The sequence below is a fragment of the Sus scrofa genome, chromosome 8 (assembly GCF_054392235.1).
Source record: "Sus scrofa isolate SSC_HxYL_T2T_F1_AM1 chromosome 8, Sscrofa_HxYL_maternal_Yorkshire_Landrace_v2.0, whole genome shotgun sequence".
Classification (NCBI taxonomy): Eukaryota; Metazoa; Chordata; class Mammalia; order Artiodactyla; family Suidae; genus Sus; species Sus scrofa.
This window is the reverse complement of record NC_139390.1, coordinates 55320826-55335000: the sequence shown is the minus strand read 5'-3', so window position 1 is coordinate 55335000 and position 14175 is coordinate 55320826.

Below are 14175 nucleotides of genomic sequence, written 5' to 3'. Positions count from 1 at the left end.
TCGAGAGAGATGCCACAAAGGGACGGTGGCGGAGGGGGCGGCCGCAGGCCTCCAACGAGGTGGGGGGGGCACGGGGACCATCCCCAAAAACCGGATGCGAGTCGGCTGCCAGGGCACCACACGGGGTCTCACCGCCAGAGGCCTCCAGCACAACGGCGGTCCCGCCGCAACACCCAGGACGCCGACTGGCCTCCCCCTCAGCCCCTGGGGGGCCCCCCCTCGCGGGGGCCCCACGACCGCCACCGACGACACCGATGAGCCACAGCCGGCCCCGTGGAAACAAGTCTCCCAAGGCACCTACCGACGACCACCCCCCACACCCCACACGCACCCGCCGTGCCCAACCCTCTTCCCCCACCCCCCCGCGCACAGGGGGACACCCGAGAAGCACATCACCCAGGGACACCCGCCCGGCCACGGCGGCCAGGGGGTGACACCCACACGAGGTGAGGCCATTTCAGGTCCCCGGTTGACGCGGGGGCGGGAGGGAGAGAGACATGGCACAGGCAAGGCAGGGCGGTCACCTGTTCGGGGCAGGGGGAGGGCCGGCAGCACCGGGGAAGGGCGGCAATGCACACGGGGCAAGGGCTGTGGGGCAGGGACGCGGGTGCCTGCCCAGGGAGAGGAGAAAGGACCCAGGCACGCCAGGCAAACCAGCACGGGGTCACACCACCACACACACGAGGGCAGTCCCATGACACCTGGGACACCAGGCGGCCTCAGTCGCCCCAGAGCACTCCACGACCCGGCCCCACCAACCAGGGCCCCATGTGCAAAGGCTTCCCCCCCCCTGCCACGTGGGGGGGGTTCGTCCGCCTCATCTCACCCATCCGTCCATCTTTCCACCCTCATCTCATCCGTCCTTCACCTAGTCCACCCTCCAGGGCCTGACGCCTGGGGGAAACGCTCCTGAGCGAGGCGGCCCGAACCATGCTCGCTCACCACCTCCACACCACCAGCTGCGACCCCAGGCGAGTGCGGGAAGAACCGACGGGCGGCTCGCAGCGGGGGAGGCAGGGGCAGAGGCCGCCGGGGGACGGGGCGCATCCCCCTCCTCCACTTCCCCTTCCAAGGGGAGGGGCACCACGCGCCCACGCAGCACACAGCCCGGCGCTGGACGCCAAAACCCGGCCCGGCCCGGCGTGACCCTCCCCCAACTCGGAGGGGGGAGGCACAGGCCGCATTAGGCAAAAGAGCAGCGCTTGGCCCCCACCGCGGGGGCCAGCGCACCCCTCGCGCGAGGGCGGCTCTTGCCCACACGCTGTGGCAAGTAGCGCCGGCAGCTACTGCCCTGCAGACTTCAGGAGGGGCGGCGGCTGGGGGGTCCAGGTACCCCAAGGCCCCCCTCTCAGATCGCTAGAGAAGGCTTTCTCACCGAGGGCGCGTCGTGCCCCACACACCATCGCTCGCCCCTTCGGGGACCCACGGGAGTGGGAACACTCCCAAAAAGTGGGAAGTCAGAAGGGGGGGGGGTCTGCGGTATGGGTAAAGCACACAGCCCATGTGAGCGTCCACGGTCAGAGCCGGGAGGGCAAGAGTCTGTGCTGCCACCAGGCTTGCCTTTCAGACTTTTCCACGTGGGTGGAGGGATGCCACGTCCGGAAAGCCAGACGGGGACCCCCCCTTCACATCTCCCGGCCCACCGCGGTCGCTCTCACGACCACATGCAGCCTTCCCGGTCAAGGGAGAAGCATGGGGCGTGCCACTCAAGGGCCAAGGGCTGCCCTCACTGGCACACAGTGAGGGAGACCCATGACAAGGGGTCCACCTGAGCCCCTCCCGGGGAGGGGACACAAGCTTCCCCTGCCTTACCGTCTCGACCCCCTCCCCTGAGCTTTAGGAAGCTGCTCGTGGGGCACGCCACCACCACAGTGGGGACCCGAGGGGACTCACCGCTGGGAGAGGAAAACGACACCACCGCTCGGCCTCGGGCATCTGACAGGCAACCCGGAGTACTCCAGGGGCACCACAGAGGACCAGGGGAGGCACGCTCACGCACCCGCAGGGATGCGAAGCATGGCAGCGAGGGAGGCCTCCCCCCACTTTGGGGAGGGACCGCTCGCAAGGCACACGCCAAGGAGGCAAAGCGAGAATGCCTGCTGCGTCCCAAAGGACCCAGGCCCCCCCCCCCGACTGACACCCGAAGGCAGCAGGGCGGGAGACCAGAGGTCAGGCTGGAGGCCGCACCCCTGCCTTCCCCCACACCACCCGCAGGTGGGGGAGGAGCAGCGAGGGGCCCGCGACAGAATGAGAGGCGCGGCCCAACTCACCATGAGCGGCCGTCCCTCACCTGGCGCGGCTTAAGCCCAAGCCCAGGAGAGCGCCACATCACCACATCGATCAGTCCTGGCAGAGCCAGGGAAGAGCCCAGAAGAGGGGAGGGAGGGAGGGAGGGAGGGAGGGCCAGCAAAGACAATCACCACGGGGGCCTGCTTCAGCTTCACCGGCCCCCCCTCCTCCTCCTCCTCCTCCTCCTCCCCTTCCTCTCTCAGGGGAGAGACAGCGGCTGACAACCCCGGGAGGGAGAATGCCTGACACGTGGCACGGAGCCAACAGGGTGGGGTTGTTCCAGCCGAGCCGCCGGGTGCCCGCAGCAGGGAGGCACACAGGGTAGAAGACCCCACAGGGCCACGCGCCCTGCCGCCCTCGGGTCAGCCAAAGACCGGAGGGGACACCGCAGCATGGGCCAGCTGGATGCACAAGCGAGAGCCGGCGCACAGGCCCAGGCGAGCGGCCCCCACGCGGGGTGCAAAGGGCAGGGTCAGGCCTTGGACAGCAGCCGAAAGCCCAAAGCCCCCCACGTGCATCCAGAGGCCCAAGGTCTCCAGCGACAGGCGCTGAAGAGGATCGTGTCAGCATCTACCTGGTGACAGAAAAGGCCTATTTCGGCCGCGAAAAATGTCCATGCCCAGCAGCGGGGCCCACCCACAGGACGTGGGGGTATCCCCGGAACCCCCATCCGGACACTTGTCCCCCAGCCCTGCCCTAGAGTCGCCAGACCCAGCGCTCTCAGGGCCATCTGGTCGACCCGGGGAGCGTGACCGCAAGGAAGGGACAGGGACAGGAAGGAGGTGGAGCCGGCCGGCCAGCCGGGGAAGCCCTTCCCGGCTTGCCCACGCGGGCAGGTATCGGTCTGTCCGGAGCTCCAGACGGGGACTTGGCTCCCCCAAAATCCAGGACACACCATCCAGCTCAGGCCGGTCCCCACCTCCCGACAGATCGACCGACCGACAGGGAAACACTCCGAGGGCGGGGGGGCGGGGGGGGGGGGGAATGAGAGCGTGGGAAACGAAGTCTTGTCCAACGACCGGGACCCTACATGGGCACGCCTCAGGCCCAGGTGCACCCTTCCCGGCCACACCCGGGAGCAGGGGGCCGGCGGGGTACCATCCACCATCTCCGGATCCATCAGGACTTGGAAAAAAAATGTTTCCACGGAGGCGCCTCCGACGAACGGACCCCGCGAAGGAAGGCGCCGGGGCCCGAGCCACCCTTTCCGCTCCACCCCTCACGGCTTGTGCCGGTCTAGACCTCGTCAGTACGACTCCGCACGGGCCGGCGGTAGCCATCAGTCGGGGGGCAGGGGGGGAGGGACCCATGCCGGCATGACGACCGGGAAACAAGCGTGCCGGCCACCGAGCCTGTCGCGCCCTCCAACGCCCTCACAGCGCACAGCCCGGGCCGCTCCTCACTTCGGGGATGAGAGGCTGGAGGGACGGCGGGCGGGAGTCATTCACGCTCCAAAGGGCGACCCGGGACAAGGCCAGGCCACCCGAGCACAGGCAGTCCCGGGCGCCGCACACCCTCTCCCCTCGCTAGGGAGGCGGCCCGGCCCAGGCCTGGTCGGTCCCCGGGGCCGGAGCGGCAAGAGCGGATGCTGGTCGACCCGGCCAGGCGGCCCCAGAACCTGCCTGGGGAGCGCGGTGACAGTCACTCCCTCACAGGCCTGCACGCCCAATCTCCGGTGAGAGAGGGACACTCCCAGGCCTCTGAGCCACCGGAGCTGTCGCCGCCAGTGTCGCCAGCCTCCCGGAACTCTGACTCAGGCCGGATGGCTGAGTCACATCCCTCGCGAAGGTCCCCAAAGCTGCAGAGGGAAGGGACGATATAAAAGCGGACACTAGATGGCACGCGACAACCGCCACCAACGTCACCAGGACAGATCCGGAAGGCCGGCCGGCCGGCGGCGACACAACGACACAGCGCCGGCCACCCAAATGCCCGAGCTCTTCCCGGGGCCGAGGCGCCAGGCGTCCTGCACGACCGCGAGGCTTCCACTACGGAGCTGCCTCCTGGCAAGGCACTGCGTGGCGTGATGGCAGCAGATGGAAAGAGGGGGGCGGCGGCGGCGGCGGCGGCGGCGGCGGGGAAGGAGCTGGGAAGAGGTTCTCGCTGTTGCCTAGAAGGAGCCGCGCTCGCTCCCCCAAGCATGTCCCTTCCTGGGCTTGGGAATTCCAGAGAGAAGCCGGCGCGGTGAGGGTGGCACTAGCGAGAGAGATCTCAGGTTCCCCTCCACCTTCTCTTCTCTCCCCCACCCCCACCCCACCTCCCTGCACGGAGCTGGAGGAGGGAGGGAGAGAGGGAGGGCGGGAGGGTAGGCGGGGACTGGCAAAAACGAAACCCGGCAAGCTCTCGGAGAACGACAACGCAGGAGTCGGTATACCTGCCACCCTTACCGACGGAGACGGTCTGTCAAAAGCAGACAAGCAAAGCCCAGAAGCTTAGGAAGGGAGAGAAGGATACAGTCGATCCTAGGAAAGTGGAAATGAAAATCTCTCTCTGCATAGACTGAGACAAAGTCCAAAGAGAACAAATGGCTGCCTGGGGCAAATGCTCTGGTGGTCAGGTCATAGAAACATGGATTTCAGCATGACTGACCAACCACAACGGAGGGAAAGTACAACGCAACACTATGAGTGTGTGTGTATGTGTGGGGGGGTGAACTGAAATCTCATCCAAAACAAAACAAAACAAAACAAAAAAAGGAAAACAACCCCCCCCCCAAAAAAAACCCAAAAAACAACAACAGATGAAGAAGAAGAAGGAAGCCCACGACCAACAGGGTCAAGGCTCCTGCTTTCTCACCGCGGTGGCTCTGGTTGCCCCTGTGTGGTGCAGGTTCCATCTCTGGCTCAGGAAAAACTTCCACTTGCTGCCCGTGTGTGTGGCCAAAAAGTAAAACATAAAGCTGAAACAGGAGGGAGAGGGGGTGGAGAAAACCCGAAACAAACAATAAACTTTGCAAGTCTCAGGATTGCCATCCTGGGGTAGTGGAAACAAATCCGACCAGGAACCATGAGGTTGCAGGTTTGATCCCTGGCTCACTTGTTGGGTTAAGGATCTGGCATTGCCGTGAGCTGTGGTGTCTGTCACAGACGCGGCTCGGATCCCGCGTGGCTGTGCCTGTGGTGTAGGCCGGCAGGTAAGGCTCCGAACTGACCCCTAGCCTGGGAACCTCCATGTGCTGCGGGTGTGGCTCCCCCCCAAAAAAAAACCAGAAAGAGAGAGAGAGAGAGAGAGAGAGAGAGAAGGAAAGAAAGAAAGAAAGAAAGAAAAGAGAAAGAAAGAGAGAGAGAGAGAGAGAGAGAGAGAAAGAAAGAGAAAGAAAGAAAGGAAGGAAAGAGAAAGATAGAGAGAGAGAGAGAGAGAGAGAGAAAGAAAGAAAGAAAGAAAGAAAGAAAGAAAGAAAGAAAGAAAGAAAGAAAAAGAAAGGAGAAAGAAAGGAAGGAAAGAGAAAGAAAGAAAGAAAAGAAAAAGAAAGAGAGAGAGAGAAAAGAAAGAAAGGAAGAAAGGAAGGAAGGAAAGAAAAAGAAGGAAAAAGAAATCCATCTCGGAGTTCCCGCTGTGCCTAGGTCACAGCTGAGCCTCAAGTTCGATCCCTGGCACAGGAAAGGCAGTGCAGCAGGAAAAAAAAAAAAAAAAAAGAACAACTCCATCTTGCTGGTTGGGCAGGGGAGATGCAATTGCCGGATGACATTCCACAACTCTGCCAAACTGGCAAAACCACGACGCACTTAGTACAGGAGTCATTGAAGACATGGATGTGAAAGCATCTTCTTGCTATCGATTCATTTCCCACAATCCCAGGAAGAGCCATTGGAACAGGGCTCCCATTCTTGGCACGATATCTTTTCTATGTGTGGGTGGACGCATCTTTTCTCATGGTTGTTTTCCTTTTGACCAAATTTAACTTCAGCCTCCACCATGTCATCTTTTGGGCTCTCAAGCCTGCCATGAGAATATGGTCACCAAAGTCCTCGCCCAGAGGCACCTTTGCCCACCACCAGTGCCGCCGTCTCCCCCCACCTCCTCCTCCTCCTCCTCCTCCTCCTCCTCCTCCTCCTCCTCCTCCTCCTCCTCCTCCTCCTCCTCCTCCTCCAACCCCCGCCAAGCACCCCCCCCCCCCACCCCGCTTTGTATTGTTCAGCTGTCTTGCACTGGTCTCTCACACGGTGGCGGTGTGGTCCTATGCATGATTCCCAACCACATTCAAGTGGACTTCCGGGATCATCATTTTCTGTTTCCTAACTGCACTTTCGTCGTTCTTAGGAGGTTTGCTTCCCTTCCCCCCCCACCCCCCCCCCACCCCGCGCGCGCGCACGCTTGGTGTTGAATCGGAGCTGCATCTGCTAGCCTGAGCCACAGCCACAGCAACGGCGGGATCCGAGCCACATCTGAGACCTTATGCCACAGCTCGCGGAAAAATGCCAGATCCTTAAACCCCTGAGCGAGGTCAGGGATCAAACCTGCCACCTCGTGATTCCTAGTCCGATTCGTTTCCGCCGCGCCATGACAGGAATTCCTTCCTGTGTTCTTTTGGGTCATGGTTGTTTCCAGCTCCACAGAATTCCTCCCCGTGCTCATGTGACATCTGGGATGTGGCGGGTTGGGGGGGGGGGGGGGCAAGGTTTCGTTCCCCTACAGTCATGCCTTGAAAAAAGTCGTGTACAACGTTTCACATTCCAGATCCAGAAGCTGAATCCGCAGCCGGTTCCATCTCATGAAACCGATCTCCCAGCCCAGGAAAACCAAAGGTCGTGGTTGGAGCCCGTGATAAACCCCAGGTCTGAGTCCCGAGCACTGCTGCTCAGGGAAGATTTCGAGGTGTCAGGGTCCAAGGATCCTCCTGGGCACTTGGAAATGTCTCCGATGTGTGCAGGCAGGCATGAGGATGAGAAGGGGCTAAAGAGGGGCAGAGGGTGGTGATCTCTTGTCGGTGGATGTCAAGGGTTGGCGCTTCCTTTTGTGGATCTCCCGGAAAAGTCAAATGTGGGAGAAAAACTGGACCCGTGAGTTCGAGGAGAGGGATGGCCAGAGAAAACCAGAAGAATTCCATCTGCCGACCATTGGGTAGGTAGGAGGGCAAAAACCGAAACCTCGAGCATGACATGAACAGAACCACATGCTTCTAGCCACCCATAAACCCCGTAAGATAAGATCGTTTCTGCTGAGATACCCTCTCCCTCCCCCCACCCACCCAGGGCGAAGGATCCCTGGGTGGTGGCAGAGGGGCGGCAGCAGTCAGTGGCAGTGGCGGCGGGCATGGAACTTCCACAGGCCCTGGGGACACACCCCCCGCCCCCAGAAACCCCTAGAAGCTTGGAATTCTGATGTCTGTGGTGTGATGACCATAAACACTGGCTTTTGTGCCATGTCTGCTAGAAGATATGGTTTCCATGACAAATAAAGTGATTTTTAGCAAGTTTTTCTCCACTTGAGATGTATTGAAAATACGTCTTCATTCAGGGGGAGGTAGGTGTAGGTGACAGACGTGGCCGCTCAGCTCAGATCGGGTGATCTGGCAGGGCATAGCTCTGGCTGAGGTGCAGGCCAGCAGCTACAGCTCCGATTCTTCGACCCCTAGCCCAGGGAACTTCCATATCCCAAGGGTGCACTCCTAAAAAACAAAAAACAAAATGAACAACACACAAAGAGGGAGCATCTCATCGATGGCAGACCAAATTCCAATGTATATGTATACGTGTACATAGGTATGTACGTATGGATGTGTGTGTGTATGTGTATATTATCGAGAGAGAGAGAGAGAGAGAGAGAGAGAGAGAGAGAGAGAGAGGATTTTTTAGAGCCATAACTGTGGCATACGGAAGTTCCCAAACCAGGGTTCGAACCGGCATACATGGATACTAGTCGGGTTTGTTACCACTGAGCCACAACAGGAACTCCCCACATTCCAATATTTAATGAGAAAATACATTTTTGATGCTTTAGGCAACCCTGCAAACACCCTTATTTAAGTGACTGGACTTAACAAAAAGGAATCCCTAGCACCTAGTAACAGAACAAAGATAAAGAAACACAAGGCAGGAATTCCCGTTGTGGCTCGGTGGAAACGAACCCGACTAGCATTGACCCCTAACCTGGGAACCTACAAAATGGCACATGTGAAGCCCTAAAAGAAGACTACACACACACACACACACACACACACACACACACACACTCTCCCTCTCTCTCTCTCTCTTTGAAAAAATTTATGTATTTAGTGGAGTTCCCATTGTGACTCAGCAGGTAGGAATCTGACTAGCATGTCAAAAAAGACTTGCCTCTAATTCCCATTTGAAGCACCTCATTCTAGTGCCCAAACCATGAAACAAGTCCCCTCTCCCATTAAACAAGTTGAGACCCTCAATATCAACTCTGAAGAAGACATTCAAAAGGAGGAAATTAAAACTCCACGCTTTTGAATTTACATGTCAATAGCTGAAATCACACACTGTCCATCCAAAGCAACAGAATTTTACCATGAATGAAGCTGGAATATTTCTGGTGGATTTATCACAGGTTGATATTCACAAGCCCTCTTTCTTTGGGTGTGGACTGTCAGTGTGGTGACTAGGTCCACTGCCGTCAATTTTCTGGTGTCCAGTATTTTCTGGAAGGGCAGGAGTGTCTCTCTACTTATCCTGCATTAACTCTATGATGAGGGGTACAATTGGATATTTGGAGCTTTCCCTCTTGGAAGAGAGGGGACTCTGGCCCTTCCAATCGCAGGTCTAGAGAAGGATGCAGAGTGTCCCAAAGAGAGATTGGTTTTGGGTGACAGAAAATTTGCACTCTGACCCATTTTAAATGAGGCCCTGCTCAAGCGTGCTCAGCCTGGTGTTCTGATGTCAATTCACTGAGACATGGAGCATCTCAGACTTCATTTCATAAATCCACCAACCACGTGTCCAGAGATGTACCTCCCTAGCAAATCCTCAAGACCTTATTATCCAGGTGGGGTCTCCTATAGGATAAGCTAGTTCTTGCTAAAGACCTCATGTTAACGTGGTTGAATATATGTTGATCTCTGAGTCATATATGGGACCACGGAGACCTCATACATATGAGTTGGTCCGCGGGTCAGCCGAAAGGGCTGACAATGGGAAGATTGGGGGTAGGATGGCCGAAATGTAATGTCTGTAAACCAACAGATGATTTCTTTTGGCACCACCGCTTGTATATTTGATAGGGGATTGGATGATGGAGGGAAAAATTTGAGTAAAGACTTGGATGGCTATCCTGGCTGAGATATGTCACCCTGGATCACCACAGGTAAACTTGTGGCAGGAGGATTTGAGAGAAAGTGAAAGAGGGAGAAGTTGAGAGAGATAGAGATAGACAGAGAGAGATGAAGGAGATTTTGATTCAAGCATCCATCCAGGGCATAATCTCAGCCTCAAGCAGTTGTCTGTGTTTCAGGAGGATATTTGACACAAGGGAAAAACCAACACTCTTGTGTCAGATTCTTCACTCCTTCTTTGCATGACTCTAGAACTGTGTCCATTTCTATCCCTGCTCCCCGCTGGAAAATAGGGGCTAAAGCCCCTGTTTGGCACACTTATCTCATCAAACAGAATGTTGTGAAGATCAGGTTAATGGGCAATAGATATTTTCCCTGAATGGAAAAGCCCCTTCCCATGTAAAGGCAGCTCATATTGTGTTATTCCTCACTCTTTCCTGGTTTTCCTTATCTAGGCTAAGTGGGAGTGTTTCTTTTTCAATCACATATTTTCTTTCCAAATGAGATTTTATACTGCGGATTCATGGGATGCAGTGTTTGAAAACCACATGGACCCTGAAATGCCACACATGTTCTGGGAAAGAGCCATTATTATGTAGAGAGCAGGTGGGCCTTGAGTAGGCATAGTTGCCTTCCCTCTTAAAGGTCCAGGCTAACTGGTTGCCATGGCAATCGCATAATGCCCATTGAGCCTTGTGGAACAACATCCTCTCTGTGAGAGCAGAGGTGCATGATGGGCCCCATGTGGGAAGCTCTCAACCTCACACATCAAGAGTTGGACGATGGGCACCCCGATCAGTTTTTCTGGATGTATGTTGATACTGAGGTAATGGATGATCCTTTAGATTGGTGGTACAATTTGACAAACAGTATTATCTTCATCTTTGACCTCATGGCCACAACTCTCATCAGGCTCCCCACCTAAGCATGGATTATACAGTCTTGCTGTTTGATCATGGTATATCCTAAAGTGAACAGTGAGCCAACCACCTCAAGTCCTTCATACATGTGAAAATGGAATCATGTCTAATTCCTCTTTGATACACCTCATTCCAGAGCCCAAACCATGAAACCAGGCCACTCTGCCATCCACTTAGCATGAGGCCCTCGATATCACCCCTGAAGAAGTCATTCAAAATAAGAAATTGCAATTCCACACTTCAGAATATACATGTCAATAGCTGAAATTACACGCTAGCTGTCCAAAGTCAAGGAATTTTACCGAGAATGAAGCTAGGATATTTCTGGTGGATTTTTCTAGTTTAATAAGAACAAGCCCTGTCTCTTTGAGTGCTGGCTGTTAGTGTGGTGATTAGGGCCACTGCCAGCTAGGTTGTGGACTCCAAAATTTTCAGGAAGGGAAGTAGGGCCTCTCTTCCGATACTCCATGAGCCCTGTGCTGAGAGCTTCAAATGGAGTGTCTTGAGGTTTTCCTCTTAGAGGAGAGGGGAATAAGGCTCTGCCAATCTTGGTCTAGAAAAGGATGAGGTATGTCCCAAATAGAGACTTGTTTTGGGTGACAAAAAATTTCCCCTCTGGACCATTGTCAGACAGGCCCTTCTCAAGCGTGTTCAGACTGTTGTTTTGATGCCAATTCACTGAGACATGAGGAGTCACAGACTACATTACCTAAATCACCCTCACATGAGTCCAGGGATCCACCTCCCCAGCAAATCCACAAGATTTGATCATCCAGGTGGGGTCCGCTAAATTTAAGCTAATTCTTGCTAGAACCCTCATATTAACGTGGTTGAAAATGTGTTGATCTCTGAGTCAAATATGGGACCTCATAAACCGCAGTACATATGAAGTGGTCATGGGGTACCATGAGGGGCTGAAAATGGGAAGAGTGGTAGTATGGATGATTTGAAATGTCTCTATACCAAGAGGGGAATTCTTTCTGGACCTCTGCTTGTATATTTGATAAGGGATTGGAAGCTGGAGGGAAAATGCTGTGTAAAGCCTTGGGCTGCTACCCTGGCTGAGATATGTCATCAAGGATCAGCACAGGTAAATTTGGGGCAGGACGACTTGAGATAAATTGGAGGGAGAAGTGCAGAGAGAGAGAGAGAGATAAAGGAGATTTTGATTCAAGGAACTGTCCAGGCACAATCTCAGCACCTACCTGGTGTCTGTGTTTCAGGAGGATATACAAAACAACTGAAAACCAGCACTCTTATACCAGATTCTTCACACTCCTTCTTGGCCTGACTCTAGAAATATGTCCCTTACTATCATTGCTCCCCGCTGGAAGATAGGGGTTAAAACCCCTGTTTGGCACCCTTATCTTCCCAAATGGCTTGATGTGGAAATCAGGTAAAAGAACAGTAAATATTTTCTCTGAGCGGAAAAGTTCCTTCCTCTGTAAAGGGCTGCCTCTGTGGTATTCTTCCTCTCTCTTCCCTTGTTTTAATTATCCCAGCTACTTGGGGTGTGAGTCTTTTTCCATCACATATTTAATTCCAAATTGGATTTTATACTGTGGATTCCTTGGACGCATGTTCGATAAAACACATTGACCCTGAAGTGCCACACATGTTCTGGGAAAGAGCAATCACTCTGTAGGAAGCAGGTGGGCCGAGATTGGGTGGAGGTGCCTTCCCTCTGAAAGGTCCAGGACAACTGTTTGCCATGGCAATGGCATGACGTCCATCAAGCCTTGTGACACAACAGCCTCTCTTTTAGAGTTGAGGGTCATGAGGGCCCCCATGTGTGAAATTTTCACCCTCACACTTCAAGAGTTGAATGATGGGCACCCTGAGCTCTGGTTCTGGAGTTATGTTGATACTGAAAAAGGATGATCCATCAGATGTGTGGTACAATTAGACCAACAGTATTATCTCCAAATTTAGACTAATGGCCACCATTCTCATCAGGCTCCCCAGCTAAACATTGATTATATTGGCTTGATGTTTGATCATGGTTTATCGTAAAGGGACCAGTGATCCAAACACTTCAAGTCTTTTCCCACATGTGAAAAAAGACTCGTGCCTAATGCCTGTTTGAAACACCTCATTCCAGAGCCCAATCCATGACACCAGGCCCATCTGCATTCAACCAAATGCGATGCCCTCTAATATCACCCCTGAATAAGATACTCAAAAGGGGAAAATTACAACTCCACGCTTCTATATACACATGTCAATAGCTGAAATCACAGGGTAGCCGTCCAAAACAAGTGAATTTTACTGAGAATGTAGCTGGGATAATTCTGGTGTGTTTTTTACATTTCAATAAGAACAAGCCATGTCTCTTTGGGTGCTGGCTGTTAGTGTGATGACAAGGGCCACTGCCAGGTAGTTTGTGGTGACCAGAATTGCCAGGATGGGAAGGAGCATCTCTTTTATCCTCAATGAGCCCTGTGGTGAGGGCTTCAAGTGGGGTGTCTTGAGGTCTCCCTCTTGGATGAAAGGGGACTCTGTACCTGCCAATCGAGCACCTAGAGTAAGATGAGGAGTGTCCCCAAAAGAGACTGGTTTTGGGTGACAGAATACATGCACTCTGGCCAGTTGTCAGGCAAGACATGCTCAAGGGTGCTCAGACCATTGTTTGGATGACTATTCACTGAGAAATGGAGAATAACACACTGCCTTTCCTAAATCCCCCAAGCACGAGTCCAGAGATGCATCTCCCAAGAATATCCATAAATCCTGATCATCCAGGTGGGGTCTGCTGAAGGTAAGCTAAATCTTACTAGAGCCCCCATGTTAATGTGGTAGAAAATGTGTTGATTTCTGAGTCAAATATGTGACCACATAGACCACAGTACATATGATGTCTTCAGCAGGTCACAATGAAATGCTGACAATGGGAAGAGTGGGGGTAGGACGGCAAAGTTGTAATATCTCTATATAAATATGCATAGATCTTTGTGGACCACCGCTTGAGTATTTGATATGGGATAGGAATACAGGGAATATGGGATAGGAATAGAGGGAAAATGTTGGCCAAAGATTTGGACTGCTATCCTGTCTGAGATAATTCATCCAGTATCACCAGAGGTAAAATTGGGGCAGGAGGATTTGAGAGCAAGTGAAGGAGGGCAAAGTGGAGAGAGAGAGAGGGAGAGAGAAAGTGAGAGAAATAACGGAGATTTTGATTCAAGCATGTGTTCAGGGCATGATCTCTGTACCAAGTATGTGTCTGTGTTTCATAAGGACATCAGACACAAGGGGAAAACAAACACTCTTATCCCATATTTTTCACTCCTTCTTGGCCTGACTCTAGAAATATGTCCATTACAATCACTGCTCCCCACTGGAAGATAGGGGTTAAATCCCCTGTTTCTCAACCTTATATTCTCAAATGGCATGATGTGGAGATCAGGTTAAAGGACAGTAGATATTTTCCCTCAGCAGAAAAGCCCCTTCCCATGTAAAGGGGAGTGGATATTTTTGTTTTCCTTATCCAGGCTAATTGGGGAGTGGGTATTTTTCAATCACATATTTTCTTTCCAAATGAGATTTTTATACTGTGGATTCCTTGGATGCAGTGTTTGAAAAACAACTTCAACCCTGAATTGCCACACATGTTCAGGGAAAGAGCCATCATTTTGTAGAGAGCAGGTGGGCCCACAGTGGGTGGAGTTGCCTTCCTTCTGAGGGAACAATGGGTCAATGGGTTGCCACAGCAATGACATGACACTCATTGAT